Source organism: Macaca fascicularis, chromosome 3, assembly GCF_037993035.2.
Source record: "Macaca fascicularis isolate 582-1 chromosome 3, T2T-MFA8v1.1".
Lineage (NCBI taxonomy): Eukaryota > Metazoa > Chordata > Mammalia > Primates > Cercopithecidae > Macaca > Macaca fascicularis.
In genome coordinates this window covers 154,856,216-154,883,810 of record NC_088377.1, presented here as the reverse complement: position 1 = coordinate 154,883,810, position 27,595 = coordinate 154,856,216, and the positions used below count along the sequence as shown (strand labels likewise).

The window sequence follows — 27,595 nt, the reverse complement described above, 5'->3', positions numbered from 1 at the left end:
CATATGACACTACTAACTGCCCCTTGTCCATGGCCATGTTCCTTTGTCTAAGCTGTTGGGAGCCCTCTCTTTGCCTTCCTTTACCTTCTGCCACACTTGTGCTCCTCTTTATTAACCCCAAGCATCTTTTCTTCTAGGTAGTTTGTGTGGATGCTTCCCATTCCCTAAGCAAAAGTAATCATTCTTTCCTTTTTACTCAATTCAGTTAGCATACAAGAAATGAAAACCGTGTTTATACATCTGCCCCCATTAAGCTATGCATTTACTGATGGCAAGCATGGACTTTGTCCTGTTTGTTATTTCCCCAGCATTGAACACTCTACTTGACCCATGTACCTGCTAACTAGTATTTGTTTTAATGAAAAATTCATAACCAAATATATTTATTGACTTTTTTTTTTTACCTGTTCTCACCACTTATATTGCTCCACCTTGATCCAAACCATCATTGCTTCCTAGCTGGTTTCCCTTCATCCATCTGCCTTCCCACAGGCTGTTACTGACATGGTTTGAATCTGTGTCCCCACCCAAATCTCATCTGGAATTGTACTCCCCATCTGTTGAGGGAGGAACCAGGTGGGAGGTGATTGAATCATGGGGTAATTTTCCCCACACTGTTCTCTTGATAGTGAGTGAGTTCTCGCGAGATCTGATGGTTTAAAAGTGTGGCACTTCTCTCTCTCTCTCTTTCTCTCCTGCTGCCACGTGAAGAAGGTCCTTGCTTCACCTTTGCCTTCTGCCATGATTGGAAGTTTCCTGAGGCCTCCCAGCCTTGCAGAACTGTGAGTCAATTAAACCTTTTTTTCTTCATAAATTACCCAGTCTCAGGTAGTTCTTTATAGCAGTGTGAAAATGGACTAATACAGTTACCAAAACACCAGGGATTTGGTCTAGGTCCTGTTGTTCATCACACAGAAAGCCAGTCACTGAGATAACAAGTATTGCCAGGGAAGAAGGCTTTATTCAGGTGCTGCAGGTAAGGAAATAGAAAATCAGTCCCAAATCCATCTCTCCAACTCACTAAAATTAGGGGTTTACGTAGCAGGAAAAAAAAAAAAACATAACCATGTGTGGGAAAACAAGATTTAGGGAGGGGTATGGAAGTAATCATGATGAATGAGGGGTCTGGAGTGTCATTGTCCAGATGCAGTGACCTGGTAAATTTCAGTTTCTTGTTACTATTTGGGAGCCCTGATGGTTGGTTTCCTGAAAAAGGAGCTCAGATGAGACAAATGTTAATTTTCTCAAACTTTAAAACTGGGAGGGTCGATTTCTATGTTAATTCAAAATAAGCCATGAACATCTGTTCCATGGGACATTTGGGCTGGTTTTAAGTCTAGTCCCAGCAAAGCAGCCAGACTAACATACTTTACCCTCCAATGGCTTCTCAATACTTTCAACGTAAAGCTCACAGTCATTACAGTGTCCTCAAGGCATGAGTGATCAGGAGCCCATTGCCTCATGAATCTCATTTCCTCCAGCTCTTGTCCTCTAATACATCACTCCATTTGCACTGACTTTATTTTCATTCTTTGAATACACCAAGCATGCACTTACCTCACAGCCTTTGCACTTACAGTTCTCACTGCCTGGCAATCTATTCACTCACACATCTGCACATCAACCTCTGCCACTTCATTTAGGTCTCTGCTTCAATACAAATTGATTATAGAACCCTCTCTGGTCACTCCATTTAAAATAACTCCACCACCAACAATTTGCTTCAGCTTTATTCTTCGTTAATTTTCTCTCTAGCATTCATCTCTATCTCCTTTATATGCAATCTATTTAATTTTGCATTTACTTATTACTTGTTTTTATGACTTGTATATATGCATTTAATAAATATGTTTTCTGAATTAATATTATAGTTAATGTTATGCTCATTATAGGATAACAGTCTCTTCTTTTTGGCTAATTAACAGTTTTAATTTACCTCCTGTCACCCCTATCCCTACAACTTTTCTCTTCCTTTGTTATCAGGGAAAACTTGACATGGAACAAAATTGATAAATATATGTAAGTTAAAGGGTCATACTTAGGAGGTTATGTTTACAGCATGAAGGCAGGGGTCCTAGGAAACATTATAAAGTAAGAAATCGGTTTTTGAGCCTCAGTTTTTTATTCTTACATACATCACCTTCCCCCTCATACGACATACCTTTTTCATTTCCTGTAATCAGTGCTTTGTAGTCTTTCTCTTCAGTTTGATATTCTTAATGAATCCCATTCTGATCACTGGTCCCTTCTTCTATATTAGACACTCATGGAAATACTTCTTGCTTTCTACCTACTGTGGAAAACTCTCAGAAAGCATCAAACATTCATGCATGCTAAATCTCAAGAGGATTTGAATTTTTTCAGAGATTAAAGTCTTAAAATAGAACATTAAAATACTGCCATAGATTACAAAACACCAACAGGAATGAACAGGAGCTAAATGTTTTCATGTTAGTCTTGTTCACCCTGAAATCGCAGTTCTAGGAGGTCATCTCCGCAGTGCTAGGTACTAAACAAAACCAACAACTAATTAACTTTCTCAAGAGCTGAGACCTAGCTTTTGTTAAATACCTAGAAGAGTGTCAGGCATACAGTATGCATTATGTAAATGCGTATTATTTCTTTTTTTTAGATTAAAGATTTTTATGGCTCTGTGGAATCTAATAAACTTTAGAAGAAAATTTTACAGAATATCTACAGTTAGGATTTTACTAAGCTAAATAGTTTCCTTGCTATTTTTCCCATGATTTTTGTGTCTTTTCCTAGTACAAATTTCCTATTGATTTTCTGCATATGTAGGTCATAATAAAATGACATCCTCTTCTAAGGCAATTTTTTGGGCCATTTTTTATAGAATTTTTGAAAGTACTTTCACATGGTAACCTCAAGTTTCTCTTGGCCCTCATGTAGGGGAGTTGAGTGATTTGTCCAAGGTGACAGAGCTGGTTAGTGATGAATCATACCCAAGACCCATGTGGGAGGGTTCCTGGTGCCATGTCAACCTCATATGGAAAGGTGATGTTACTCATCTACCGTTGGCAGGACTTATATTTTGATTTCCTTTTCCAGAAACAATGATGGATTTGCTTTGATCCACCCACAAATCCCTAGCTTCATTATGCCTGCAGAATAAGGTTTTAAAAAAATACTCAATTAATTATGTAAGATCAGTAATTACATAAGACCTAGAAGTGACCAAGTGTTTTGACCTTCTACAATGAAATGCTCTAACCAACTCATCTGAACAGAAATCTGGCATGCAGTACAGCGATCAACAGAGTACCAGGTAATTAGTTCCAGAAATACCTACCAATTAGAAGGGTCTGAACTTACAGGTCTAACAGATGTTTGTTTTGAGCTTTGGTTTTGCTAATTCTAGTTGTTGTTCCTAAAATTTTTTAAAGTTATAATGTATTTTTATTACACAAAAGTTTCTAGATGAGGGGCAAAGATTTTCTTAAAGCAATTAATAAATGATGAAATTGGCTTATAAATATTTTATAATGACTGAATTCGATTAAATCAAAATTGCATTTATGCATTGTGTGTTTTTAAAACAGTTTTCTTCAAACCCTAACTTAGTGAAGACTGCAGGAAAATAATTAAATGTGAAGGAAATAGGGGAACTGAGGCAGAAAGGCTAATTCAGTGCTAAAAGACTCCTGATTGAATCACTGAACAGGTGAGAGAGAAAATACATTTTCCTTTTGAAATCCCTTCTTTCCACAAGCCATTCATTAACATGGGACACTAATCACATTAGCCATTGTGGATTATGACTGCTATTGGCAGGTTGAATTAAATTCCTATTAAACCTTAATTTAGAGATTTGTATCATACGTTTTCAGATCTCTGGAGTTGCTCCTAGACGTGCTCTTCTGTAATTTGGGTAGGTAGGGATACAAATGGCCCACAAAATGTCTTTATTTTAGGCGGTAGATTGCAGATAAGATATGCTGTGTTCTCAAGAAATACTTTATAATCAAAATATAACTTTCTCATTATTTAAATAAAATTGTATTGAATTCTCAAAATACAAGAATTACTAGAATATTTGGAAGGGAGAATATTAATACTCAAAATAAATTGCTATATGCTTTTCTCTAACTACTCTACCCTGTTCTTTTACATTAAGAAATCAGGAGATGATAAACACTCTATGGATGCAATCATTTCTTGATCATTGACAAAATATAACTTCAAAGTAAATCAATCTGTTCTTTTCTTACTCCCATAGTGCTTAATTTACTTCTCAACTGATATATCATTCATTGGAATTTCTTTAGAAGACGATATTGTGATGCTAACTCAGTACTGAATACTGTGAAACATTGTATTGCAAGGTGTGTTCCACGGAGCAACAGCATCAGAGTCAGCTGGAGTAGCTATTAAGGTATAGGTTTCTGGGTCCCAGCCTAAGCCTTCTGCATCAAATTTTCCAAGGCTAGAACCCAGCAACCTGCATTTTTAATAGCTCCAGGCTGATTCATATGCTAGGGAATTACTAACTTGCTATTTTATCTCTCATTCAGTTCACTGCCTTAGAAATAGTAAAAAAGGAAAATACTAGAGTAAAAGAAACCCCTCAACTATTGGCAAAAGCATTAGATGAGCAATGTTCAGTGTAGCAACAGCCTAAACAATGTAATAATATTACAGGTATAAAGTAAGACAACATTTTCTATAGAATGTTGTTAAAAACATACACTTCCTGGTATAAAATACCTCGCTGAGAAGGGAAAAAATGAAAATGGAAAAAGTAGTAAAGAAATAAAAAAGCAATTGATTATCAATCACACACATACCAAAGATCACTTCCCCTACACATTTTTGTAAGTTTTGCTTTGTACAAATCATGAATGCACATGAATGTCCTTTAATCATTGTGTATTTTAAAAATTTGATTCCTGAAATTTTTAATTGAAAATTCTAGCTGTGAAAATAATTAATATTTAATTGGAAAAATTCCCCATGTTACATCTTGAGTTAAGATAATATGAACACTTGGGCTGAGTTAAATATAAATACTGTACATGAACAAAACAAACAAAGCAAAGTGAGGGAGAAAAAGAGAGAAGCAGATTGAAAGAAACATAGACAAAAGTAGATGAGTAAGCTTCCTTGAAAATCTGTAACTCACATTGACCTGGCATAGGTTTTTAGAGTAATATTTTTCAAAGATAAAACAATCCTTTTGAAATCTTTTCCACAATGGAATGACACAAAAGAAAACTATGTGTGTGCATATGGGAGTGGTGGTCACCAGAAAATATCTAAGAAAATGAAACACTTTACTGGTTCTAAGCTCCTGCTGTAATGAAATCGTGACATTTACGGATTTAACATTCATAGTTTTGACTATTGTAGAGTGACCTGAGTCCCTGGCATGCAGTAATCTGTAATTTTAATGAGGCACGATTTGAATTGCATGTGTTGAAACACTGAGGTGTCAGACACAGTCCTGCAGTCTGTTTGAGTACCTAAGCACTGCCTAGCAATGATTGTTGTTGCACATGTGTAATAATGCTTATGCAATGATACAAACTGCACCACCTTTCCTGACACCTAAAAGTTAGCTTTTAGAGCTGGTGACAGACATAAAGAAAAAGTCAAAAAAGTGAAAGAAACAGATGGCTCTACGAGAAAGCAGAATTTTGAAATTAAAGAATTGCATATCTTTCTTATGCCTGTAATCGCAGCACTTTGGGAGGCTGAGGCAGACAGATCACCAGTTCAGGAGATCGAGACCGTCTTGGCCAACATGGTGAAACCCCATCTCTACTAAAATACAGAAAAAAAAAATTAGCCAGGCGTGGTGGCACGTGCCTGTAATCTCAGCTACTTGGGAGACTGAGGCAGGAGAATCCCTTGAACCCGGGAGGCGGAGGTGGCAGTGAGCTGAGAACGTGCCACTGCTCTCCAGCCTGGGAGACAGAGCAAGACTCTGTCAAAAAAAAAAAAAAAAAAAAAACAGAATTGCATATCTTAGATAAAAAGAAACCCAGTTTGTGATACATAAAGAAGAGTAGAGCCCACCAGCTAAGCATGTGAACTTTGGAGCCACACTTCTTGATCCTAATCGAACTGATTTCTGATAAATTCCCAGAAGTGAGTGCCTTAGTTTGTTTCTCATCAGTAGAATGAGGATAATGATAGTGTATCTCTCAAAGGCTTATTTATGAGGGTTTAAACCAGTAAACATTTATAAAGGACTTATAAATAAGTAAATACTTACAAATAAGTAAATATTTATTTATTTATTTATTTGGACTTTAAATGAGTTAAATTGGACTTATTTGGACTTTAAATGAGTAAATATTTATAAAGGACCAATAAAGTTTGGTGCAAAAGTAATTGTGGTTTTGGACCATGAATTTTAACTCATTATAACTAAACTCAAACACATCTTTATTAATCAAAATAGGAGCCATTACAATCAACACATTTTTGCCAATGAGAAATAAATTTGTTTAGTCCTGTAGCATAGCAATCTGCACTTCGGGATTCAACGAACTCTTGGAAAGCATTTTCTGCATTATGCTGGTTGTCGAAGTGTTTTCCCTGCAAAAAGTTGTCGAGATGCTTGAAGTGAAGAAGTGGTAATCTGTTGGCCAGAGGTCAGGTAAATATGGCGGCAGATGAGGCAAAACTTCCTAGCCCAATTCATTCAACTTTTGAAGTGTTCATTGTGCCATGTGTGGTCAGGCATTGTCCTGGAGAAGAACTGAGCCATTTCTGTTGACCAATGCCAGCTGCAGGCATTGCAATTTTCAGTGCATCACATCGATTTTCTGAGCATACCTCAGATGGTTGCTCTGGAATTCAGAAAGCTGCAGTAGTGCAGTGAATCAGACTGGCAGCAGACCACCAAACAGTGCAAGGCTGTGTGTGTGTGTGAGAGAGAGTGTGTGTGTGTGCACGCGCACACGCGCAAGTTTGGCTTTGGGAAGTGCTTTGGAGCTGCTTCTGGGTCCAATCACTGAACTGATCATGTCTGGTTGTCTTATAAAATCCACTTTTCATCCCACATCACAATCCGATTGAGAAATATTTCACTGTTGTTACATAGAATAAGACAACACTTCAAAACAACAATTTTTAAAAAAATTTCAGTCACTCACGAGGCACCCACTTATTGAGCTTTTTCACCTTTCCGATTTGCTTCAAAAGCCAAATGACCATAAAATGGTAGATGTTGAGTCCTTCGGCAGCTTCTCATGTAGTTGTAAGAGCATCAGCTTTGACAATTGAACCACCGCTGAACTGTACATTCATTAGCAGTTTCTGGACCAAATGTGTTGTTGGTGTTTTGAGTTGTCTCTGCTGCTTTAAGACCCATTTTCAACTCGAATAAAAAATCACTCAAATGGCCAGGTGCAGTGTCTCATGCCTGTAATCCCAGCCCTTTGGGAGGCTGAAGCGGGTGGATCACCTGAGATCAGTTCAAGACCAGCCTAGCCAACATGATGAAGCCCCATCTCTACTAAAAATAACAAAACATTAACTGGGTGTCGTGGCGGGTGCTTGTAATCCCAGCCACCAACTCAGGAGGCTGAAGCAGGAGAATTGCTTGAACCCAGGAGGTGGGGATTGCAGGGAGCCGAAATCATGCCGCTGCCTTCCAGCCTGGGCAACAGAGTGAGACTCTGTCTTGAGAGAAAGAAAGAAAGAGAGAAAGAGAGAAAGAGAGAGAGAGAGAGAGAGAGAGAGAGGGAGGGAAAGAAAGAAAGAGAGAGAAAATCACTTGAATTTGCTTTGTGTCTAACATCATTTCCATAGTCTAAAATAAACATAAAATAAACAGCAAGTAATTAGTCATTAGCAAAAATAAAAAAGGAAAAACATAAAGTGGGAAATGCCCATTAAAATGATGTATAACATAACCACATTTATTTAAGAATATATTACAATATCAAATGGCAAATTCCAAGAAGGCAAAAACCGCAATTACTTTTGCACTAACCTATAGAAGTGCCATGGACATGGTGCCATATTAGTGTTTATTTAAATAAATTCAGATAGAATTAGTATGACTATTTCAGGGAATGTCTTAGAAAGGGCATCTAGAGAAAGACAGATGTTCTCTCTTTCATCAAGTGAGAGAGAAAGACTTAGTAACATTTGTAAAGACAATTTGTGTAGGAGGCATGTGTATCTTGAAGGAAATACGACTTTCAAAAATGCCAGGAGTGAATAGAAAATATCATTTTTGTGATTCTGGAAGTTTTTACAGGAAGAATCCTCTCTGAAGAACAAACATTTACTTTATTTTATATTCAGCTGATAAGGACAATGATTTCAATTGAGAAAAGTTTTATGTGCTAAAAATATGAAAAGAACTTCATGGAATACTCAGTTGATTAAAAAATGCATACATCTGCCTTGAGGATGAATAGAAACTTTATTTTCCTGGAACAACATTATCTAGGAGACACACATATTATCTTCAGCTTCCTCTTTTTGCTTTGTCAAGTGTATTCCTTGGCACTTGACAAATAAATGAGCATAACCATAATAATAACTTGACTCTACACAGTCCATTTTTTCAAGAAGCTGTATGAGCATAAAGCATACATTCTCCCCATCCATTCTGCCAGCAAGTCAATGAGGTGGCCTTTAAATAGGACTCTGGTGCATTCCAATTTGCAGGCAAGCATTACTTGTTGGGAATGTTCTCTAGAGATGAAGACTGCAGGTTCTGTGCTATTTAAAAGAATAAAGCAGATTTCAGAGAATGGTGATATGATCTAGCAAACCCACTATCATTAGACTGAAATAAATGGGAGCAGTTCAATTAAACTCACAGTCTGAAAGGTAATTTAAAGTCCTCTTTCTCCAGATTGGTGTGTATAAGTGCTCAATTTTTATTCCTAACTTTGCTAGGATTGTTAACATCAATACATAATAGAGGTGGCAGCCAAATGCTTCATTTGTTCAGTACAGAGCTCTACACTCAAAAACCACCACACCCACCACTCACCATGTCCAAATGCAATTTCCCTCTTAAGCAATTCACCTTAAGATAATCATTTCCCTGCAGTTGTGTTTAAATCCTAGTTTTAACAGGTCCATGTGGCTTGTTCTAAAAAAATATGTAACTTGAGATATAAATGATACATGGTGACTGATCTCATTGATCTTCATAACCAAGGAATCTCATTGCTCTTTACAAGGAAATATAAATGTCATGTGAGATCAGTCACCCTAGATTCCCCTCAGCAGTCAAGGGATGCATGCTGTTCCTGCTTCTTCTCTTCTCCAGGACTGAAATACTTTTAGGGAGAATATTCTGAGTGACATACAATCAGAAAATGATTCAAGCTGTGATCCCTGGCTAAATTCTTGTTACCATCTGTATGCAGTTTAATAACTAGCAGCAGGACCCAATAGCTGTCCTCTCACCGGACTGTTGGCCGCCTACCTGATTCCACTATTGCCAGTAATATGCTGTTGGAAAGACCAAAGTGGTAGCTGAGGCCACCATCTCCTTCAAAGTTTACGTAAAATTAAAACTGAAATTGAATATTTTCCCTGTATTTCTGAGAATTTCTGGGGCCTAAATCTCTGTGGCCACTTCCAGCTCTGAATTTCTTCAGTTTCCTGTAGGTTCCAAGACTTATGTCTTGTAGCCATTCCTTCTGCTCTGTGAAGGTCCAGATATGGAACTCAGGCCCTTTCTCTGATATATTAGAACCCACTGCACTAAAGTTTTGCCGCACCAGGGGTTTTTATTCAATTTAGAATGTTTACATGTTTGTACAGACACTTAGACACTGCTCAGCCTCCTGTCATTTAGAAAGCTCTCTCCTTTCTCAGATGTCCGTATTTATTATGCACAGCATTTAGCTACCATTCCGACTCAATCCAACATCTGACACTAGATATCTACCAGTCCTTCTATCTTCTGCTCCAAATAACACAGAAGAACTAGCAGATGATTTGAAGTTTTAGAATTTCCTTTTTTTCATACTAGTCTCTGTACATGTTTCCCTGATTACTTCTCCCTCCTATATATATTCATACTGAGCCATTTACAGCAAGCGTCATAAGTAACACCATTTAGGGACATTTGGACTAACAAAGTGGTTTGAATCCTTTGACTTTAGTGTCAAGTCTGCTGTAAAAATATTTTAGGTAGTCCAAACTAATGGAGTCAAACAACTGACTACCTTCCTTCCTTCCTTCCTTCTATTTTTCCTCTTTCTTCCTTCCTCCTTTTTTGGCATAACCACTAAAACCAATTTTCAAATTTTATTCCAATTCATAGGAGAGGAGGAAATCTGGCTCATATAAATATATATCTATAATTTCTAAACTCCCAGATCCCTTCAAGAATATTACTGTAAATGTATTTCTGTAAATGTATGGAGCTCAGATTTAGTTATTGTTTCATGTGTCTTTATGAATTGAACTTCAGTATCTAACTCCAAACAGACAGAATAGAATTGGCATTGTTCACACATATAATAAAGCATTCAAAATTGCACATAAATTAAATGTCTTATACCCTACGTTTGCCCAAGCCATGGCCAACAAAATAGGATCACAGTAACATTGGCAAAAATATAGTATCTCTAGTTCTGCTCCTATTTGCTTCACAAAAACTCCATGTATCTCAAATCCCTCCTAAATAATTCCTAAAGTCATGCCTCACCTTTTTCTCAGCAACTACCTGAACAAGGATCACTTTCATCCTCTCCTGCTCAGGTCTGGGTCCCTGGAGCAATGTCTGCCACTGAGGATCCTGATGCTACAACCAAAGTTACCTCGACTTGTGCCTGGGCTCCCTGCTCTGCTCCATCCTCTTTTGATTCTAAATGGAGATAAGCAAGGCTTCCTGCTCAGGCTGTCCTGAGCTGTACTCTCTTCCCATCTTTAGTAAGCCTTTGTGACATGATCAGCAAGCCAGGTTTATTGCCTGATGCTTTCTCTATTTTGCTGTGATTTTAGTAAAGCAGCTCTTTTTTTATTATTATTCTCACCTGTAATTTCCTCCTTCCAAAATGTACAGTGTATTATACTGGGATAGAGGGATAGGTCCTATTCTCAGCTCCAGCTGGCCAGCTGCTTATTCTGCTCCTTCTTTAGGAAAGTCTTGTGCCCTTCTGAGGTCCCCAGATATCTTCTCCACAGGACTTTGAAGATGTCCAGATTTTGAATTAATGAGCCCACAGAGCAAGCATTGATTACCTTTAGCACCACATGATTAGAAAAAAAGGATAGGAACACTACCATTTGACCCAGAAGTCGCATTACCATGTATATACCCCAGCCAAAAAAAAAATATATATATATATATATCTCTACCAAAACAATGCACTCATATGTTCACCACAGCACTATTCATAATAGTAAAGACAGAATCAACCCCAGATGCCCATCAATGGTGAACTGGATAAAGAAAACATGCTACATTCACATCACTGAATGTTACACAGCCATAAAAAAGAATGAAATCATGTCCTTTGTAGCAACATGGATGCAGCTAGAGGCTAATTTCCTATGTGAATTAATACAGGAACTGAAAACCAAATACCATGTGTTCTCACTTATAAGTGGGAGCTACACATTGAGTACACAGCAACACAAAGATGGGAACAATAGACACTGGGGACTACCAGAGCAGGGAAGGTGCGAGGAGGCGAGGGTTACAGAAGGTGGCTTGGCAATCTTAGGTGGTATGTAACAAATTCTTTTTTAAAATATTTAAACAGTATTTAAGTATTGTTAAATGTGTAAATTTATTAGATGTTTTGCTTCTAGTTTCTTATATTTTGGACTATGCTCACTACCTGGGCGACAGGATCATTCATACACCAAACCTGCATATGTGCCCCCTGAATCTAAAAGTTGAAAAAAAAATAATCATAGGAATATGAAGTTGCCTCGTACCGGTTTTCACAGTTTCATACAACCTCAGCATCATTGTGCAACCATTTAAACCATTGAAGTTCTGAGGGAGGTTACCTTTGTGATGTTATAAGGTGTCTATATTTCTTCTTCATTGTCAATGCGCATTGAAAATGTTTTAAAACAATGAAATGTTAGAATCATAAAAATGTTTACAATTTTATTTCATTTTTTTCTGTTTTCATCTTGGTAACCTGTTCAGTGCAGTGTGGTCTCTGCATATTTACAATATCAATTTACAATATCCTTGATTTTCTCTTTAGTGACCCAAGATACTATAATAGAGCCTATGCCTACACACGCCAGTGATAGATTAAAAGACAAGTGTTATCAGATGTTTGAACAGCTGTTTACCTGTGCCAAATTGAACTGATTAAATGACCATGTTCTTTAAAAGAAAAAAAGCCAAAGTACGAAAGCTAAGAGAGTCATAAAGAAAGAGCCCTTTTCTATTTCCTAATATTGCTTTATATGCATAGGCATTGGTAGGACAAAAGATGTGTCAAAAAGATGATTCCTATGTAGCATTTTAAAATGTAAATCTAGGGATGTTCTGAATATTCTATTTGTATGTTCAGGAGACGAAGAATTATTTTCTCCACATTATATGCTTTTGTCAATGCCATTAAAACTGATCTCTTCTTGTTCACCTAATGTGACTAATAATTTAAGGTAGCTTGATGATAATTACTTCTCCTATGTGTAACTCCTGAATAAAAGATACACAGATTTGCAAAAAGATAGGTAATAGTAAGTTTATGGTGGAGAAGCCTGGCAGACAGTTCCTTAGCCAAGTAATAAGCCATCTGACAGCATATGTTCCCTGATATGGTATGAAGAAAAGGGCACAACACCTGTGTGCCTTTCTTCTTCAAACTATAACTTCAGAACATTCATGAGAAAATATAAGGTAAAAACCAAACTGAGAGACATTCTACAAAATACTTGACCCGGACTCTTCAAAAGTACCAAGTTCATGAAAGGGAAGAGCAGGAAATTGTCTCGGATCTGAAGAGACTAAGGAGGCATAATGACTAAGTGCAGTGTGGTGTCCTAGCTATCTAGGAAAAGAACACAGTGGAAGAACTGTGAAATCTTAATGAAGACTATAGTTTGGTTAACAGTATTGTGGCAATGTTCATTTCTTAGCTTTTATAAGTGTATCAAGGTTATGTAGAAAGTTAACATTAGAGGAAGCTGGGTGAAGTATATAGAGAAATACTCTGTGTATCTTTGCAACTCTTCTATAAAGATAAAATTATTTCAAAATAAAGTGCTTATTTTAAAATGAACTTGTAAGTCTGAGAGATTATTTATAAGTTTGTTAATTCATGGCAATTAAGTAAAATATCAAGAGTGGGATGCAAGAAGTTCAGTTCTGGTATATATCTATATCTGTATCATCTATATCTACCCCTATAAAGTAGATAAAGATATACAATCTATGAAGATATATAAATATCTTTAATGTTTATAAAGATAGAGATAGACGCACACAAATAGTCACACACACACACACACACACACACACTAGCTTTTTTAATAAGCATGAGATGGCAGGGATGGGAAGTGTATTCTGCTTTAGTGTAGGCAATAAGATGCACCTAAACTTTAAAGTTCTGATGAAATCTAAGATTTCTGTGTAATATTTATGATAATGTTTTCTTTCCTAAGCCCATTAGTTCACTTTTCCATAATGCATCAGTTCAGAGTGACATCTATAAAAGTGTTTCTTGCCAGATTTTTCCCTCTAAAATTCTTATTCCTTATCCCATCTGGCTTTGCAAATCCATAAAATATATATGTTGCATCACATTATTTAAAGCAGCTTCCAATGACATTCACCGACTGCAAGCGTGGCTTAACTGTTCCAACATCTGATGCAAATGGCTTCTTTAATTCTCCTTGGATCAAGCCACTCATCTTTGGGTCTGATTGTTGCTTATCATCATCTGTGGAGCAGTCTGCTCTACTTTTCTTCCGTCTGTTCAGGCTTAGGCAAGCTTACTGTTGAGCAATTCCATTTCTTGCTATTGCCAAAACAGGTTTTATTTTATGAAATTTTACACAGCCGAACTTCCCCTGACAGTAGCCACCCCACTAGATCCAAGCCTGTCAAACTCACTGTAGTAGCAATGGAAGACTCTTTAAAGCCAAGACTTTAAGTGTTGATGTCAGGACACAAAGATGCAAACCCTCAGAGTACATGTTTCTGTTTGCTTACCATCCAGGATTAGATGACCAATTCAGAAAAAGTGGAGGTACCACATTATCATCTGTGACATACATTCAGTCAAATGTAAAATCCCATTACAAAGATAATATTTGATCTTAATCACAAATGCCATATATCTAGCCGTGTTTGGGGACTATGAAGTAGTAATGGTTTTCAGGATATACAAATCTCTCAATGAATATCAATTTAAGATGAGCTTGTATCTTTTTTTTCCTTTTGACGGAGGATGAAAGTGACTGCTCACTTTTTGCATTACACTTTGCAGCTTTCAAAGTGATTTGATAATATGTATGCATCCAAAAAATTGGGAATAAAATATTTTAGGAATTTACCAAATGACTAGCAACTTTGAGAGAACACACTGATGTATGGCTGTTCGCTTGTACTGATATTTAAAGGAAGAAAAATGGACAGTCTTGTTCTCTTCTCTGAGACTGGGAAAGAGAAGTTGCATTATTCCTTGTTTTCTCTTAACAAGATTATGTGAGAAGTCCAAGACCAGATAAAAATATGATATTGTCATTTGTGAAATATTCTTTTCCTTTATCTACATCACATCTGAAAATAATGATACTGCAAATGTCATTTGTTTTGTGTTTTGTCTTATATTTTTCCCTTAAACTCTCATGTGATTTTGATCTAATAAAAACATAACTCAGGAAAATAAATCAATGACGATATACATTTCATCAGAATGAACTTGTGATACTTTACATAATTCAATAACTTTCCAGTTGACTGCAGAAAGACATAATATTCCCATGGGCACAGATTCACATTCTTAGAGTAAGTGCTCACATAACTGATAGGCAGCACAAAGAAACACACCAAGAATGTTCTTGGGGAAGAGAATAATCCAGCGGTGTATGGCCTTATGCACTTGCCCTGTTTTACCCAGAGGAAGAGAACAAAATGGGCCTGATGTGCCCGATATATAATTCATTAACAGTGAGCACTTCATTTCTAATCTCTGCCAAAAGAGAAAGAACCAATCTGCCTACCATTCCTTGCTATACCTTATAACAGAACCAGGGCAAAGTACTCATCTGTCCTCTAAAGAAATGATATAAGAGGTAAATAAGAAATAATATAAAGTTATTAGAAGACTGGTAGAAAAATGTATAAATGCATTGTTGACATTAAATAAAAGAAGCTTAATATGTACAGATTGTTATGCAGAAATTACATTGAAGTAACAAAGTGGGTATTTCTGTTACACTATTGGTCAATGTGGCACAGATGGCTAGTGTCCAACAAAACTTTTTACTGTCTTCCATATGGAAAATTCAGTACTATAAGCTGTTGGCTCACCAAAATACTACATTTTCCAGACTGCCCTTACATCCAAGAACCATGTAATTAGTTCTCCCCAGTGGAAGTCACTTCCATGCTGGGATTTAAAAAAAAAAAAAAAATTATCCATCATCTCTGTCTCTTGAACTAAGAGTCCCCGAGTGATGTCAAAGCCACAAAATGGAAGAAACCTAGGTCCCTGATTTACTACGTGGAGGAAACTTCCTACCTCCAGGAACACCAGTGTAGAATTGTTAGGCTTGTCGGGAAGAAGCTTTTATCACATTAAAACGCTAAATTTGCATTTAGGTTGTTACAGCAAAAATCATTACCCTATCTTACACAGTCAGGTATTGATCCATCAACACATTAAGATAAATGGGTATAAAAAAAGCTTCATCAATAATTATATCTTATGAAACCTTCAGTGTAAGGGAGATATAATAAACAGAAAACAAACTCTTTTAATTTAAGAAGCATGTAATTAAATATAGAAGCAAGAAAGGTAAAAATGTCATTAATAAATATGCCATCACATGAGGAAAGTGCTGAAGTAATATGTCATTTAAATGTGGGTTCATAAAAACCTTTGCCTTTTTTGAAGAGAGATGTCTAAATTATGCTTTATATGGTGAGAAGAATTGTAATCTTAGACTTAATACCTAATTGCCTGATGCGGACTTGTACCAGATATGATATGCTATTTTAAAGATCAATGGTAGAAGGAGCTGAAATCTCACTACATAAATCAGCCCTCCTAACTATTCTGAATATTTAATTCGCCACCTGGCCACTGTGATTAATCCCCCAGCCCACAGAGTGTCACTAATTTGGCTACTTGGTAACAATCTGGCTTTCTGTTTCCCAAACGATTATTTTGGTCATTTAACCCACACTAAAAGATAGAACACAGACCTCTTTGTCATTCTCTCAATATCACTATCCTCTTTTCTCACATTTTCTGCAGAGACCATTGTTGGCAAAGTCACCTAAGATCTCCAGGGTCTACAGCAAATCCCTTACTAAGAAATGTAATAGGCCAGGCGCGGTGGGTGGCTCACGCCTGTAATCCCAGCACTTTGGGAAGCCGAGGCAGGCAGATCACGAGATCAGGAGATCGAGACCATCATGGCTAACACGGTAAGCCCTGTTTCTACTAAAAATACAAAAAATTAGCCAGGCGTGGTGGTGCACACCTGTAGTCCCAGGTACTCGGGAGGCTGAGGCAGGAGAATGGCGTGAACCCAGGAGGTAGAGCTTGCAGTGAGTCGAGATCGGGCCACTGCACTCCAGCCTGGGCGATAGAGCGAGACTCTTGTCTCCAAAAAAAAAAAAAAGAAATCTAATAAAGAACAATTGGGCAGAAAAATATGAACTCGATGTGTAAAAGATCATGATTTCCATTTCTTAAACTATGAGGACTAAGCACAAGGTGTAACAATTAATCTTTCTTGTGGGATCTCTCTTTGGTTACTCAGGTTTCTACTTTAATTTTTCTTCTCTTATAAACATCAAGAAACAATTCAGCTCAGATCTCCCTTTACCTAGCAATTTCTAATTCCACAGAGGCTACCTCCTTTCACACAGGCCCCAAATTCTCCCCATAGGCTTTAAAGGGCCTAAAACATGTCCAAGGCTCCTTGGAGTCCGTCTTGCAAAGGAGAGAGGTTGTTTCAGAGTTAAGGGGCAAAGTGGGAAGCAATGCTTTAAATAGTGAAAAGGAGGACCAATCACCCCATTCTCCCTACCATACTCTGCTCTTCCTTTTCCCCATCACATTGATCATATTGGATCACATCACACCATGCTGTCTCTTGTCTCTTCCCCTACTGTAATGTTAACATTATAAGGGGAAACATCTTACTCTGCTCGGTTCACTTACATATCCCAAATCTCAAGTGTAGATTTTCCCTAGCACATAGTAGACACTTAACAAATGTTTTCGGAAAGAATAAATGGATTAATGTCAAAGCAAGCACACGTCACCACAATTTCAAGAAAGGTCAAGTCATAGTCCCATGAGCGGATCTATTCTAGTCTTATCAAGACTAATGTGGTAAGATGTTTATTGTTGTGTCTCTGAGTTCCTCCTCCACCTCTTATTTCAAGCCAAAAGGAAAACTTTGTAATTCTTGCTTTCTGGAATTTGGCTCAGGAGAAGGCAACAAAAGCCTGTAGTCAATAGCTTGGCTTTTTTTTTGAAAATGCATCAGGGCCAATGAAGAGAGTAGGCCAGATGCCCCGGCAGAGAAGGTTAGAGGAAGGACAGCCTCATGGTAGAACAAAGTGAAAGTCCTTAGGTTGAGAAGGGACTAAGGTCTGTGGGTTCCAGGATAAGCAATGACGAAAGAGGTTCACTCAGTGGCTTGGCATCTCTTAAAACACTGAAACATTGGCACAACATAAGAGGGTAGAGGCATACCGGCTGCATTTGATTTTTCCCTTTAGTTGAATAGAGATTTAGAGCTAAGCTTTTTAAGTAAATAATATGAGATTTTTTCCATACCTGAGATTATGAGCTCTAAATTCTACTACACAAATATTATGCTATCTTAGGTCTTGAGAACTTAAGAACTCAAGATTGATCTGATTATTTTCTGGATTTTCAAATGATTTATCAAAGACTAGGAAACATCTAATGACTCTTTGGTCTAAAAAAGCCCCTTGGATTTGTGACTAGCTGAAATCTATGACCTGGAAGATCTAAAACTAGCTCGATCCCTCCAGTGTAATTAACCACAGAAAATATCTCATGTTGGCAACCAGAAGATAACATTAACAATACTATCCGCTTCTCTTTACATTCTCTTCTCATCCTGGTACTCAACTGGCCTGGCCTAAAAGGAGAAAATGAGAAATACAGTAGCAGACACTGAGAGGAATGAATAAGACTCGCAGATAACTTTTTTTTTTTTTTTTTTGAGATAGAGTCTTACTCTGTCACCTAGGCTGGAGTGCAGTGGCAAGATCTCAGCTCACTGCAACCCCCACCTCCCGGGTTCAAGCGATTCTCCTGCCTCAGTCTCCCAACTAGCTGGGATTATAGGCATGTGCCACCATACCTGGCTAATTTTTGTATTTTTAGTAGAGATGGGGTTTCACCAAGTTGGCCAGGCTGGTCTGGAACTCCTGACCTCAGGCGATCTGCACACTTCGGGCTCCCAAAGTGCTGGGATTACGGGATTACGGGCGTGAGCCACCGCGCCCAACCAGATAACTTTTAATTATATAATCAGGTAATTGAATTTAATGCCAAATAAAACTTAAAATGTTTAAAAAGGATACTGATAGGTTTAAGTGGGAAAAAGATCTTTAATATATATTCAGACCATTTTCGGGAAATGAACAGGCAGTTGGACTGGTGAGAAAGACTCTATAAAAGTTCTTAAGACAAATGTTAATGTTTGTAAAATATATTAGCAGAAAGAGTGAGAAAGAGTGAGAGAAAAGGAGAGAGAGAGAAGGGGAGAGGAAGGAAGGAGGGAGGAAGGAAGGAAGGAAGGAAGGAAGGAAGGAAGGAAGGAAGGAAGGAAGGAAGGAAGGAAGGAAGGAAGGAAAAATCTTAAGGGACTAGACTGAGTTTTATATCTGATTTTCCAAGTAGAAGAAAATGTGTGAGTCCACAATTACTGGACCTGAAAAACATTTGAAAGAATGTTCTTTCTGAGACAGGAAGGAAAACCAAATGTGAAGTTTTCAGAAGGGAATAATTTAATTAAATTAGGAATAACATCTGCCCTCATTAGGAAATTTCTAAAGGCAAGGAGTATTAGAGAAGAATTATGGAAGAGAGTTTAGAACAACAGGGACTAATCCCTGTAGTCCATCCCTGTAGATTTCACCACCTATTCATATATATTCCCAGGACAGAAAGAAGGGTGGGGAACCGGGAAGGGGAGGGTATCCCTGATTCCTCTTAAAGACAGAATCTCGGTCAAAGATAACTTTCTTTCCTATTAGAATATCAGCTCATGGGTGAAGCGTTCCTAATTTCTCCATATTTTTCTGTGTATTCCCTCCTTCTACACACTTCAGGGTTCCTTTGTCATCCATAGAACTTTGTGTAGGCCCCTATTCAGCAATAGCAATTGTGGATAGGCCCTCCTCTAGGGTTCCTCTCTCATCCAGCAGTGGAAGCTTGAGGACAGGGGCCATAACTTACTCCGCTCTGTATTCCCAAGAGTCATTTACTCATAAAATACTTATGAAGCATCTATTGTATGCCAGACCCTCTGCTAGGTAGGGACCATAGAATGGCAAACAAGGTCAGCAAGATCTCTGACCTGCTGAAGATTACGTTCTACGAGGAATAAACAAAAAGAAAAAGAGAAAAATAAAGAAAAACATTGAATTATTTTGAATTGCAATCATTTTTATGATTTTTTTTTTTAAAAAAGGCCTGCAGTGGTGGCTTGGTGACTTACGCCTTCAATCCAAATCTTTTAGGAGGCTGAGGCAGGCAGATTGCTGGAGGCCAAGAGATTGGGACCAGTTTGGGCAACATAGCAAGACTCTCTCTCTACAAAAGGTGAAAAAAACAAACAAAAAAAACCACTAGCTGGATATATACCTATACTTGTCGTCTAGGTACTCAGGAAAGTGAGGCAGGAGGATTACATGCATTCAGGAGACTGAGTTGCACTCCAGGCTAGGTGACAGAGCAAGACCCTATCAAAAACAAAAGAAAAAAAGGAGAGAGAGATAGAAATGAGGAAATGAGGAATAACAAAGGAGCAGAGCAGAGGAGCAACTTCTTTAGGTAGTATAATCAAGGCAAGTCTCTCTGAGAGGGAATAATTTAAACTGAGATTTGAAGAAAGGGAAAGAACTGTCTGTGCAAATGGTGTGTACATGTAGGTGGCAGGGGGGCATCTACACAGAAGAAAGAGCATGTGCAAAGGCTCTGAACAAGATAAAACTTGATGTGCCTATGTAATTAAATGCCAGTGAATGTGGACACAGGGAGTGAAGAGAGCGGAGCATGGGATAGGGTGGGGAGGTAGACAGTCTTGGAAGTCATGGTAAGAAATTTGGATTTTATTCCAAGAACGATGGGAGACCATTGCAGTATTATAGGCATAAAAGTTATATTATCCAGTTTGGATTTTGAGAAGAGCACTTTTGTATGAGGAGTAGATTTGTATGGGAGGCAGATTTAGGAGGGTTTTTTACATATCCCAAAGACAAACGTTAAATTCTTGAACCAAGAGGTAAATAACAGAGATGGAGAGAAAAAAGCAAATCCAAGATATATTTTAGCCATTAGCTTCCCAGAGTGTCCTGAAGGCCTGAATATAAGCATTGACAGAAAGAGTAAGGAATCCAAGATGAGTCTCAGGCTGAGAAATTATTTAGAACATAGAGATGGGAAGACATTTTTATGGTAGTAGAAGGAACAGATGGGTACAGGTTGGGGAGGGTAGAGTACAAAGAAGAGTTCCATTATAGTAATTTGACAAACATGTGAGCCATCCAAGCACAGATGTCAAGCAAACAGTTACATAGGCTGATTTGGAGCAGGGAGGAAATTTAGCCTGGGTGGAACATTTGGGGTCACCAACATAAGATGTGATTGAATTTATAGCAATTACCCAAATATAGAATATATGAAAAGAATTCAGTATCTTTCAGCATGCTTACTGCACATTTGCTGAATGAGGACAATAATCTGGACCAATAAGGCAAAATTTCCTGCCTCCATCCCTGGTCTTCTGTAACCACCCTCCATTTGACTTTTTACATGCCAGTTACCTACCTTGATTTCCACATAGTATCTGCTGCTTAACTTCCCAGATACCCCATTAATTCAGTTTAACTCCTTCAGATCATGTCCTAAGGAGACACTGCAGAACAAATAGCCTTACTCCCTAGTGCCAGGATTCCTATGCTTCATATTTTGATCTATCTTGTTGACAGTGGGTTTGTGATTCTTATAAGAACACAAGCAAAAAATATATTTCCAGATGGTTCTCGAAATTAAGGGAGATGGTGAGACCATTGGCAAGTATGTTTAAAGATAAATAAATAAATGAACAAATAGTCTAGAATAGCCAGGCATTTGCATGTGTTTAGATAATCAAAGGAAAAGATCTTTACAGGTCAAAATATAATTGAATATACCTAAAAAATTCTGTAAACTGTCAATTTTTTAACATTAAGGATTTTGAGATCTTAAAAGTTGTGGTCCACTTTCCAATCAAACACACTATGTGTTTAAGGAAACAAAATATAATGCATGTAAATTATTTAATTTAAAAGAACATCTCATTCTTTACTGGCATCATACTTCTTGTTAAAAACTTCACTGTAAGTGATCTGAATTTTTGAACATTAGCTTTCCCTCATTACCATAAAATCATGATCTTTTAAGGACAATTGAGAGTACAATTAACCTTAAGCAAAAGATGTCATCATGTTCTGATTGATTATCTCAGCTTTCAAGAGTCAGTCATCTGGAGCCAGTGTTTCTAATAAAATAAATTTTTCAGAAATGAGATGTGATCTATATTTTCTTGGCTCTCTGAATACAGAACAGACCTTGTGGGATGCATGCCTAATGAGTCATCCTTGTTTTTCATGAAAAACATGGTTTTCCAGTACTGTAGCATTTTGCTCTTTACTGATGCATTTGCATAAAATGAATATATTACAACTTGGATGTTGTAATTTAGTTAGTTTAATTATGAAAGTCACACCCATGCCTTGGTAATTTCATGAATCTGTAGGGTGCCCAAGTTTTTTACGGGTCTTATTCTGATATTATGTCTCTGTAGAGTGAAACTTCCTTAACTGTATTTGATTATGTTAATAGTCTTGGAATGGGCACATGTTTACCATGAATACAAAAACAAATGTACAAGGTCTCACTTTAGCAGCAATTCTGCCATGGATGAATATATAGCACACACAAAAGAATTATATGAACTAATTAAATATACCATCATGTTACCCTTCCCATTGAATATGGTTTAATACTCATACATTGGTTTTTGTTTAAAGCACTTACAATTAGTAGTCGCTAGTTCACAAGTTCAGTATTTTTATACCATGTGTCTCCATAGGTATTTACAGAGTAAAACATACAGTCACTGACCCAGTTGTTAATATTATCAGTATGCTTGAAATATCTCTCCAAGACCCACTTACCTCTGTGTTCACAACCAATCATATATTCGTTCAGTTAACATTCCTTCAGTTATATACTATGTTCTAGGCACTGTCATAAGGACTGAAGGTATAACAAAGAATAAGGCAGTCACAGTTCCTTCTCTCATGCCGCTTATATTCTAGTGGAGCAGACAGAATGCATAGTTTAAGAAATTAAGTAATAACTACTTTTATAAATGTTATGAAGGAAGTAACTGGAATGCTGTGATGGAGCATAATGGTGGCCAATATCACCTTAAATTTTTCCTCAGTTTGCCTGAACTTTACACGGGTTTCTGCCTGATTATAGGTTCCCCCCCCCCACCCGCTTCCCTTTCCTTAGAGCATTTACTTGAGAAAACTTGCCATTGTAATTGCTTTCTCTACTCCTTTGAGACGCAATCTTCCCCCAGCCCTTTGACAGTTTACCACCCAGGAATGTCTTTCTGAAGGACCTGGGGCAAAGCTTTGAAACGTAATCATCAGGGATGGTAGCGCCCCTATCTCCCAGTCTCTATGGGAAGGTAGGAGTCTAACTTAACCAATTAGTAAACACAGATGATCTAATCACATTGAAAACCTCCCCCTCAATATTCTATAGGACTTTTCCACTAGCTCATCTCGGTGCTTAAACACTCTCTGGATTTTTATTTCAGTGGTGTTGAGTTCACTCTGTCTCCTCTATTGCAATAGTTTAATTAAGTCTTCCTTGTTTAGTATCTTTGTCCAGGGCATTTTTTCTTTGACAATTGAAGGAAGAAAATCCGGCCATCTTACCTTAGGTAGGGGTGAAGAAAAGGCAATCATTCCATGAAGAGATGGCATTTAAGTTCCATCCTAAATTATAAGCAGAAGCAATGAGAAGAATAATGAAAAAGTACTTCAAGCAGAGGGAGCAGTCAGCACCATAGCCCTGTGGCTGGAAAGGGCTTGCCATGTTCAAAAGACCAGAGCGACTGACATGGGATCAAAGAGACAGCATGAGACTGGTACACAGGCAGGGCCAGGTCATGCTGTCACTTGTAGGCCAAGGTTGGACGTTTATATTTTATTACAAATGTAATGGAAAACCATCGCAAAGTCTTGAGCAAAAAAAAAAAAAAAAAACAAAAAACAAAAAACAAAACAAAACAAAAAAACTAGGACCTGGTTTGAGAAAGAAAAAAAATAGTCCAGCTGGGGCTGCTCTAAGGACTGGATGGGGTTAAAGTGTGGGTCCCAGACATGAAGTCAGCCTTTCAATCTTCAGTGTGAAAAACAAGTGTTTGTATTTATGTATTTATTTATTTGACTTGAGATCTTGCTTTGTTGCCCAGGCTGAAGTATAATGGCACCATCATAGCTCACTGCAGCCTCAACCTCCTGGGCCCAAGCAATGCTCCCACCTCTGCCTCCTGAGTAGCTGGGACTAAACGTGTGCACCACCAGGTCTGGCTAAGTTTTTAGTATATTTTTAGAGAAAATGTCTTGCTATGTTTTCCAAGGTAGTCTCAAATTCTTGGGATCAAGCTATCCTCCTGCCTCAGCCTCCTGAGTTGCTGGAATTATGGGTATGAGTCACTTTGTCTGGTTAAAACATGTGTTTTTAAAGACTCCAAATCTAGGAAGTACAGATTTGGTAACTGGGTGTATTAGCCGGTTTTCACATTGCTATAAAGAAGTACCTGAGACTGGGTAATTTATAAAGAAAAGAGGTTTAATTAACTCACAAGCTGTATAGGAATCATGGCTAGAGAGGAATTAGGAAAGTTACAGTCATGGCGGAAGGCAAAGGGGAAGCAGCCACGTCTTACATTGCTGGAGAAGGCGGAAGAGAGAGAAGGGGGAAGTGCTACACACTTTTAAACAACTAGATCTTGTGAGAACTCACTCACATAACGAGAACAGAAAGGGGGAAATCGCCCTCTTGATCCAATCACCTCTCACCAGGCCCTTCCTCCAATGATCAAATCCAAACTATATCACTGGGAGCTCTGATAATTGAAAATAAATGCAAGATTAGAATACTTCCCTAAAGAAAATGTATTCAAGTACATTTGGTCTTGTAGATAAAAGGACAGAGAACAGGTATAATAATTAAAAGTTTTTTTCAATGCAAGAAACCAAATGCATTGAGAAACTACTCCAGTTACTTTCAGGAGCGCTAAACATGTATTACCTCAACTGATTTTCAGTGTTGATGGGGCTCTGTCAGAGGATTATGGACTTGGCTGACTCATGTAATTGTGATTTGCCAGAGATTCAGACATACCTCTCTTTCCAATTTCCTCTTAACCTTATCACTAATCTTACTAATTAAATATAAATGAGTAGGCATTGTTAGCACAGCTGGTCTATATAAACTTATTCATGAATTTAGGAACTGTAAACAGCCAATCAGCTAAGACTTAAAACAAAGGCATCAAACCTGTGGTCTATCTTGCCTTATGCTGCCTTTCAAAGTCTCATTCAAAATTATTTGCAAAAAGCAAGATTTTCCTTTATGTCATTGCCTCTAAAATTTAGACCTAAATTTGACCATTTTAATTTATCTAGTTGAGACAATAAGCCATAATTGTATGAAGAAAGAATTTGATGACTATTAAGTGATTAACAAGGAGAGAGTAAATAATACCATATTTCAGATATTGGGAATATAACATCCATCCTCTATAAGTAGAAATTGTGAACCAACATCTACTGAGATTAGCCACTCACAAAGAGGTTTTAATATATTAAAGAAATATTAATTGTCTACTTCAAGGTCAGCAAATCTTTTCTGTAAAGGACCAGATAGTAAATATTTAGACTGCGAAAACCATGTAGTCTCTGCTGCAACTCCTCAACTCTGTCATACATAACTGTGCTAAACACATTCCAATAAAACTTTATTTATGGACACTGAAATTTGAATTTCACATCATTTGTACTTGTTATGTAATATCCTTTTTTTGGATTATTTTCAAACATTTCAAAATATAAAAGCCATTTTTAGTTTGCAGGCAGTACAAAGCAGTCTCTGCCTGGATTTAGCATGGCCCCTGTTTGCTGACATCTGATTTCCTGCATGTCAGACATTGGAGAGACCAGGATAAGAAAGATAGTTTTATAAAGAGATCCACAAAATCCAATTTACATGACTAAGGATTACGTTATGGAAGACTAGTCTAATATAACCTTGAAATTTTTGCATGAAACTTGTCTAACATGTGACATTCTCTTTTCTTTTCTTTCTTTTTTCTTGAGACAGGGTCTCACTCTGCCACCCAGGTTGGTGTGATCATGGCTCACTTCAGCCTCACCCTCCAGGTCTCGAGCAATCCTTCTACCCTAGCCTCACAAATAACTGGAAAGACGGGCACAGCATCACATCTGGCTAATTAATAAATTTTTTTGTAGAGATGGGGTCTCACTATGTTGCCCAGACTGGTTTTGAACTCCTGAACTCAAGCAATCCCCCTGCCATTGGGCTCCCAAAGTGCTGGGATTACAGGCATAAGCCATCATGCCTGGCTAGTCATAACATTCTTGATGATCAAGAAGAAGTTGGAGAAAAATCATTTTCATGGGCCTCTTAAGGAGAAAGCGCCCTTACAAAATAAGTCCTTTTTTAGAAAAGAAAGATATAGAGTGAGCAAAAGCAAGTCTCCAGGCAGTTTTACTTATGAATGAAACATCCCACAATCTATTCAGCTCCTTTGGCTCTGGTGTCATGCTTGTTAGGAAACTTTGATTTCCCATTCAGTTTCCCAGGTACTTTGATATTTCAAAGGTAATGTCCTGAGTAGCAGATATAATTATTCCTACCATAGGAAATGAAGTTCCCTACTATGAATTAATAAACTGGTAAGCTTGGATAGTTTCAATCAATTCCCCAGAGTCTGATAAATAAAAATAACTCTCTGAACAAGGAAAACTGAGAACCAGACCTGGTGTCTTGGTGAGCCCCTCAAGGTAGTGGCTTCCCTTGAGGCTCTGACTACACTGCGGTCACACAGCTCTTCACTGCCAACGCCTCAGTCAAGTAGTATGCTTCTCTCCTGCCAGATTTTCTCTTGAGCACCTTTAGAATGTATATATTTATTTTTTATTTTCTCTGTGAATATTTCAGTATATTCTTGGATTCTCGTTAATGCCACAATTCCGTTATTATACTTAAAGTACATTTATATGAATTCCATAATATCAACAAATTAATGTTAATGTTAAATTTTCACTGTCTCACAAGCATTTTAAATTTAGAGTTGTGTTTACCTTTCTTTTTATGATTTTTAATCATTCTGTATTTGCATGCATTTACTGGGAAGCAAATGATTACTTCCTATGGTAGAAAATACAGCTTTTAAAAATTCAACCTGAAGCTTTCTTTTCAAACCTTAGCAAGAGCCTCTCTCTATAGTAAACAGAGCACTGGATTGAGAATCAAAAGATCAATTAAGTTTGGGATTTTTCTCTGCAACCTAATTTATAAGATAGGGACTCCATAGAACTTGTCTGGGACACATTCCTTCACCTGATGAAATAAGAAGGTTGAATAAGTAGATGCTCTCCAAAATCCTTTTCCACACCACAATTTCTGGGTTCTATAATACTACAAAGGTACTTTGTCTGTACCCTTTGTAATTGTTTAGATAGGTGATATCTTCCCTAAGTCCAGAACTTAAGTCTATTGAAAAAATGCAAAATTGTGTGATCAATCTTTAAATGGAAACAGTCACATTGATTTGATAATTTAGGTAATTCACATAGACTGCATACCTTTTCCAATTTACCAGATAATTATTCCTCTTACTCCTCTGTTTAGACAACATACAAAGATCTATTCTAACCAAAACGTCCAGTGTTCATGCTTAAAATATTTGTATCTCTTTCTTAAAAATAAAGAATCTTTCAGCTTGAGGATTTTTTTTTAAAAAATAGTGTTAGACAATATCTGTGTTGAAGGCCTTCCCTTTCTTTGAACATTACTAGGTTAAATAAGTAGCAACTAATTGTATAAAATAGCAATGATATACGAACATCAAATTGATG

General features: G+C 37.4%; 1 long non-coding RNA gene across 4 annotated transcripts; it reads left to right on the top strand.

Moving 5' to 3' along the window:
- LOC123572306 (uncharacterized) lies at window positions 1-27,595 on the top strand. 4 transcript variants are annotated; one of them, XR_010585271.1, is made up of 4 exons: window positions 3-782; window positions 16,407-16,579; window positions 23,902-24,013; window positions 25,815-27,595. It is a non-coding gene; the product is annotated as an uncharacterized lncRNA (long non-coding RNA). The 4 variants fall into 4 exon arrangements; XR_012433228.1 differs by lacking the exon at window positions 3-782 and adding an exon at window positions 11,571-11,678; XR_012433230.1 differs by lacking the exon at window positions 16,407-16,579 and having other exon boundaries at window positions 1-782.